This window comes from Marmota marmota, unplaced genomic scaffold (genome assembly GCF_001458135.2).
Source record: "Marmota marmota marmota unplaced genomic scaffold, marMar, whole genome shotgun sequence".
Classification (NCBI taxonomy): Eukaryota; Metazoa; Chordata; class Mammalia; order Rodentia; family Sciuridae; genus Marmota; species Marmota marmota.
In genome coordinates, this window is record NW_026000211.1 from 6,565,822 (window position 1) to 6,573,682 (window position 7,861).

General features: G+C 37.0%; 1 pseudogene; it reads left to right on the forward strand.

Annotated features, from left to right (window-relative positions):
- Nucleotides 1-6,909: 6,909 nt before the first annotated feature.
- Nucleotides 6,910-7,574, forward strand: LOC107142611 (annotated as a pseudogene).
- The last annotated feature ends 287 nt before the right edge of the window (nt 7,575-7,861 follow it).

Genomic DNA, 7,861 nt, shown 5'->3' on the forward strand with positions numbered 1-7,861 from the left:
AGAAAATATGATTAAGGTTACTTCCCAGTGACTAGTATATAAATCTTACCATATTTTTTATAGATAATAGGTCCAGTCAGAGAACTTATATAATACCAATGAATTTCCAACAAAATTTGTAACTTTTATTGTTCAAAACTAATATAAAACTTTATTTTGGAGAACACCAATCCTAATAAATTGTTCTCCACAATCTCATAAACATCCAATGATGTCTTGAATCAATCAATTTTAGTCTCCAAGGAGCAGTGTCCAAATTGGAATTTAAGTCAGTATTTTAAAATATTTATTGCTTAATGAAGGATGTGAATTTATTCACTAAAATTAATCCTTGTCTTAAACATTAATAATCACTAGGCAAATTAAGACCTACTTAAAGGAAATGAACTTAACATTTTAATAGGTCTTTATCATGTCAACATATGGACAAAATCTTGGTTCATATTAGTATAATAAAATCAGGGGGAAAATATGCAATATCCTAGAATTAATCAGTTCAAACTATTATAGTCAGTCCAGTTACACATAAATCTGTTTTTCAATTATTTTAACTTTCTATATCATCTGTCTAGATAATGATATAAGGATTTCCTTATTTAGGAAAATTCTTATATCATTAAAATCTAGAACATGAAGACCTTGTTTTACCCCAAAATGATTTCTTTCTTCTTCTTAGGACCTCCAATATGTGCTTCCTCTCTGTGGAAGTATCTTGTTCTCCTTTTAGAATATTTCTTGGTTATACTTTGGAACAATTTCTGTAAACCTTAGAATCTAAACAAATTATTGTACCTTGATAAGAAGAAATATCTCAATGAAAATATAGTTACAGCCCTTAGACATTTTTGTAGACAGAATCATATTTGTTTATCATCTTATAAAAGTTTCTACAATAATTTCAGAATTAGAGATTACTTGATGGTTGTATTATCTCTTGAAAGAAAAATTTTTTGGAGTAAAATACATTTATCTCAAATATCTGTAACTATAAAAGGCAGAGCATCAGATAAATGCATGTATAAGAAATATAAATTATGTGTTTTCTGTTGAAGGAAAATGATTAGAAGCAAATATATAGATATTAAACAATTAGACATATGTTCATTATCTTATGAAAAGAGTATAGATTAGTTAAATACCTGGAAAATATGCATTAAGAACAAAAGTATAGCTTATAATTATGTCGACCTTATGAAATCACGTGTTTCTTAAAATATCTGGATCCATTTTAACTTACTTTTAACTAGGGGTGCACCCTTATCTCTATGTGACGTCACAAAATTTCCGTGCACATATATTTTTTTAATTTTCTGTATTTACATAGTTAGAAACCGAGAATAAGGTCATTTGATCATCATGAGAGGTTGTGAGAAATATCTCAGATTGCTGGCCTTTTATTATCTCATGATGATCAAAGGTACTCTTATACTCCTCAAAAATAAAACTCAAACATGCATCACTCATAAATGTAGCATTATCTTTGCAATTCTCCTTAATAATATAGCTATAAAGAATTTCTAAGGGAACCTGTTAAGGGATAAAAATCAGATTATTTAGCTTTGAGAACATGTTTGGACTAGGGCAGCAATGTAGAAGGCTGTGAAGTTTGATTTTGCCTGAAAAAGATATCTTTCATTAGTATTTATAGGTGGGCATTCTTGAGTAAAATATAGGCTCTGTGTAGATGTGGTAGCAGATCTGTGAGAAAAAGTATATGTTTAGTGGTTGGAAGGCAAAGCTGGAAACCCTGCTTGAGTGACAATTGAAAAGACCAAGAGGAAGGCCCAAGAAAACATGGGGGATGGGAATCAACCACCATTTTGTTCCAGCCATGTGGCTGGAGAACTCTTCCAGGTTCTCCTCAATCCAAAGTTTTGCCTGAGCTCCTGTGTGTTTCATATGTTCTATTACCAGTAGGTCTGATTGAAACCTGATGCACCCAGTGAAGTCTCTGTGGCTTGTGAAGCTAGTGCAGCTTGATCAGAGCCACTGCTGTTGCCACTGCATGCTGAGCCTGCCAGGGGAAGCACATAGTTGTCTTGGTAACAAAAGAGTGTGGAGTCGGTGGGTGTGGCCATTGTGAGCAACTGCAGCCATTCCTGCCACCAATGCCATGTTTAGACAGGGGTTTCTCCAGGGTTGGGCTTGTTGCCTGAGGCAGGGTCCTGCTTGGGACAAGCCCCTGGAGCTTCCCCAGTTGGATGCACTCGTTGGATCTGTTTGCTTTCCCCTGCCTAGAGTCCCTCTGCAACCTCATCATGTAGGCACTTCGCCAGTCTCCCCCAGGCAGCAGAGGTTCCAGTGGTGGCCCTGTGCTCCCCTGGCTATAGGGCAGATGGTGTGAGGTGGGAGCCAGGGAGCCGGTGGGTGTGGCTGCTGCCTTTGCCTCCTGGCTTGCCCTGCATCCGGGCCCTTGCACCCTGGGAGAAAGCGCATACATAGTTGTGCCCTGGGAAGTCAAGTTTCCCACAGATTTCCAATTGGTGGCATTTGTGCTGTAAGTAACAAAGGCCCCCTTTTTCTGTTGTTTGCTTCTTTCCCTGTCCTGCGCCTGCATTTGGTTCCCACAGTGAAAGTCCCCGGTGCCAGGATGACCTGGTGCTCTACCATTTCTCCCTCCCGTGGTGTGTGCTCTTCCAATAGCCATGAGGTGCAGAGCTGTGAGTGGCTCCCGTGTAGCTCCTCCTCGTAGTATACAGGCAAAAAAATTAAAAAATAAAAAAAAAAATTTAAGCCCCCAAAATGGGTCCTAGTGGCAGACTCTGGTGCTATTGCCAAATCCTAAGGTAGCATGCACCCCGTTAAATCAAGGTTTCCAAGGGAAAGAATTAGCTAGCGGCTCCACAGGGGACAGTGTCAAAGCCTTGCATTTGCTCCAAAACAGCAGAAAAACAAAATTTTTCACTCTCCAAATGCAGATTCCTAACATATAACCCCCAGAATCTTTACCTAATATTTCAAAATATAAAAATTTTTAAAAAAAATCCACAAAAGTGCCTTTCCCATGGGAGAGAACTGAACTTGGCAACATATCCTTTTCCAATCATCTTAATTGCTGTGGTACTTCAAATTTTCTAACTTATAATTTTTTATGTCTACTTATTGTCCCCAGAATTGCAAAAAATATAATTTTTTCCTGTTTCTAAAGTTAAAAAATTCCCAGATATTATAAGTTTAATATCACAATTTTTTCTTCTAATGCACTTATTTTCTACAACTTAACTCCTAATACCCTGAAATCCTAAGTGGGTTTAACTTCTGGAGAGACATTCCAAACCAACTAAATTTCTAAAATTCAGGCTGGCATCCCAGCGGGACCTCCATTTATCGCCATCTACCCCAGCTGGTGAACTAATGGAACTAATGCTGGCTTCACAAAATCAGACTATTCTAATAACTTAAGAAAACAACAAAGAAATCACACAAACACACAGAAGTACGTTTTCAAAATCTGTGATGGCTCTGCGCCCTTAAGGGTCTGTGAAAGAGAGAGCCACTGAAATTTTTTATTCTTATATAGGAGACACACAAGAGGAGGTTCCATGGAACATTCTATCCCCAAAAAGGCAAAGGGGTAGGATTACAAAGGAACAGGTGAGTGTAACTCAACCCCAGCAGGTGACGCACCTGGAGCCACACCTTGTTATCCGAGCTGGGGTGACACCCAAATTATTGTGGAAAGCAATAATTGCTCAGTGCCCCATGGCATCAAGACTTAAAGGCATCTGCATCCAGGGCAGCTCCCAACATCTGAGGAGTATTATAATAACTATGACAGCTATAATAAATTAAATCTAATGTTTGCCTCAACATTTGTGTCTATTTCTCAATTAGCTAACAACTCCAAGGGGGGCAATGAAATTAATTCTCAAACTCCAGCATGTGATGTATGGACCAAGAGACCCCTAAACTGCACTAGCAAAACTGACACCTGGTGATCAAGGTAACATATGAGGATAATGAGACTCTTGAGTTGGCCTGTAAATGAGTGGCCGGTTTTCTAAAAAATTCACTGTTAAGTCTCAGTTCGGTGGAATATAAGTAGTAAATTTTTCCCCAATAGTGCTTGTTAAATTAACCCATTTCTGTGTATGGAGTTACTTTCCTAATTCTCCCTCAGTCCAATCCCATAGCTTTTAAATAGCTCTGATTAGAATATCAGTCTAATTTCAATTTTTGTAGCTTCATTCCATAGCTTTAACTTAAAGGTATTGTTAGCATATGATGAAGTGCACATTTAAAGTATATCATTTGATAAATATGGACACATGTAAGCATCCATGGAAACTATGAACACAATCAAATCAAGGATCCTCATTTCCTTAACATGGCCTTTGTTTCATGGTTCCATTAACACCCAAAGTTCCCCTTTTCCTCTTGCAGTCCCTCACTCTTACCCTTTCCCACACCTTCCTTCTCATACATAGTATGCAGGTATTTTTTTGTTTGGCTTATTTTGTTGGCATAAATTTTTTGAGATTCATCCTGTTACTGCATGTTTCAATAATGCAATTCTTTTTCTTTAGAGTAACATTCAAATACATGGCTATACCATATTTGTTCCAACTATTGATGGACATTTGAGTCAATTCTCCTTGAGGGTTATTACAAACAAAGCTACTATGAAATTTTGTGTCAAGTTTGTTTGCTATTATGGTACAAGGGATTGATCCCAGGGCCTTGCACAAACTTGGTAGAAGGGTAAGCCTTCTACCACTGAGTTATACATCTAGCCATTTTTTAAAGACTTTTTAAAATTTTATTTTTTGAGACAGGTTTCACTAAGTTGCCCAGGCTGACTTCTAAATCGCAATACTCCTGCCTCAGTCTCCCAAATAGCTGGCATTACAGCCATGTGCTTCAGTGTCTGGATTGTATTCAAGTTTTTATGCGGATAAAGGCATTTGTTTCTGTTTTATAAATATCTAGCAGTGGAAAGTTTGGTTTATATGATAGATATATAATTAATGTTTAAAGAAACTGCCCAACTGTTTCCTAAAATCATTGTATGATCCCAGCAAGAACAGAGATTTCTCATTACTGTTATTTGATGATTTTATATTAGAATCCTTTTCCCTGGATGACCATAACTGCTGTTCTAGCTATTGTCTGAGTATAAATGGCTCTAGAGTGTGATTAACTCTGGAAAAGATTTGTTCATTTTTGATAGCTCCTTTATACAGCTGGTGACAACTTCCAACTACCTGGTAAGTTCATATAACATTGTCTCATATTTTTACCTCTTTGTTCCTAACAGTGCCATGGTCCTGGGAATACTCCCAGTTTACCTTATGAAGTCAATTCTGTGGTCAGTGAGTTAGAGGATCAAGTACTGTCCCCTTCTCAAACAAGGAACTCAAAAAAGACTGGGGTGGGATTTTAGCCCCTGTGGAACATGGCAGCCCACCAGTATCCTTCCTCTATTCTCTTATACCAGCAACTAGTCCTGTCACCAATCCTGTTGGCCAGATTGTTGCCAATAAGAGAATAAAACACCAATATTCCCTGGTTCTAATCCTTAGAAGTGATGCTTTTTGGGGGTGGGAAGGAGTTGGGCTCAATCCATGGCTTTAGACAAAGATGATAATAACTTCGATCCATGTATCTCATGCTTCCAAAGCCCACATCTCATATCAAGATCTTCTAAAACTGATAGTGAAGGATAAGCCCCAACTTCTAACCTCTTTTAACTTAGAATGAGGGATACTTAGCCTTTTTTCCTTTAGTTTTATATTTTAATTGCAATCCTGAGACAACAGGAAGAGATCTCACTTAACATACTACTCTGGCCCAGCTACACACCTGGAAATTCCAGGCGTAAGGTTATTTTTCATAGGAATGAATCTTCATAAGCTCTGACATTTGAACTTCTATGACTGAATATAACTTCAACTGGTTAAACCAAGGGTTGGAATTATAGTTGTAGCTGAGTCAGATTCTCAAACTTTGGGGAAAATAGTATTAAAGATATATGAACATTTTAGGAATTGGTGAGTTGAAAGATTCTTGTTCCTTGTTGCCCACTTATTAGCAAAAAGTGAAAGTCAGGACATTGAACTTCAAAGTTAATTAATTGTCCATGGGATAGAAAATATTAGTGTAGGAGGATGTTCCTTTCCCCCCCCTATATAGCTTTTATTTTCATCCAGTTCTATGTCAAGCACTATGTGGATGAATAATCTCTTAGTGTCCTCTGCCTTCTGCCATAATCACCCTGTCATATGGTCCTATTGGCTCTAGTTGGCTAATTTTAAAGGCATTAATATTAACCCTAAATTTCAGAAAATCCAACCATGGGTTAAACAAAGAGAAATGATGGACTTTAACCACAAATAGAGACAGAATAAAAAGGAATATCTTCCATGTTTTTGTGTGGAAGAGAAACAACTCAATTAATTAACCCCCCAAACACATACACAAACACACACACATACACTATGCCTGGAATGGATGCCCCCAAGAAATCAGGTTGGTTAGTACTGTGGATTGGTTTTAAAATATTCGGATCTTTAAATCAATACAGAAGTTATGAAATATTTAAAGAAAGAAATAATGGAAATTAAGTTTATTTACAGTGTATTTTGCAAAAATTTAAAAATTCTTTTAAAAAAATTCTTGCTCTATAAAACTTTTTATTAATTACAAAATATCTAGAAAAATCAAAAGAAGAAAATTAAAATCCCCCCAAATCCTCTTAGGGCCCAAACACCAGTAGCTGAAAGTAAATATAATTCCAACCCAGTGTAGATAAGGTAGGATGGAGTCCCCATGACTGAATCCTGGTGGCCTTATAAGAAACAGAACAGAGACCAGACACACATAAACACGTGTGCCCCCTGTCTCACAATGTGATGATGCTCTATTACCTCGGGACTCTTCCAGATGTGATCTTCGTCACCAGAAGCTAAGTTTTAAACTACCCCAATGGAAGCAGACAGTGATGTTGCATTGGACATTCTAATTACAAATGTAGTTTATGTTTTTAGAACAAGATGCCATTTGAACCTAAGGAACATTGCTTTGAAGGGAGCAAATTTAACTTAAAAGCATGATTTCAGGAAAGTATTAATGAAACTTAGAAAACCTATAATAATAGCTACAATTTGGTCCTCAGGAAAAATTATTTGCACTGGAGTAACAAGTGAAGAAGAAGCTAAATTTGGTGCCAGACTTTTAGCCTGCAGCCTGTAGAAATTACGTTTTCAGGTAATATTTACAGATTTTAAGGTTGTTAATGTTTTGGCAGTTTGTAACATGCCTTTTGAAATCCATTTGCCAGAATTCACAAAGAACAATAGACCTCATGCCAGTTATGAGCCTGAATTTCATCTTGCTGTGTGCTATCAGATAAAGTCTCTAAGAGCCAAATTAAAGATTTTTTCCACAGGAAGTATCACAGTAACAGGGCCCAATGTACAGGCTGTGGCTACTGCTTTGGAACAAATATACCCATTTGTGTTTGAAAGCAGGAAAGAAATTTTATAACTCATCATTTAATTGGCTAGAATCTCTAACTGAGCACCTTTTAAAACCTGCTGCACACTGGACTCAAAGCAAAAGAAAAACTGGACCAATAGTAATTGAGGAAATAGACTGGTTTATTCACTCCCGGCTACAGTTTAAGCTCTAGTCCCTTTGGATTTTATTTCAAACTTTGCTGTAATATAAAAAGGAAGTTTACAAGACATGACATTGCTGCTTTTACAAAAGGACATTCTATTTATTTTTGCAGTAATTCTCATGTCCCCATAAGCAGAGCTGTCACAATGTGCACTACCTTAAACTGTTTTATTTAAAGTCATTGTAACTTTTTTCCCGTTTGAGCTAATGTATTTTATTGTGAATAGTCTTACATTTTTGC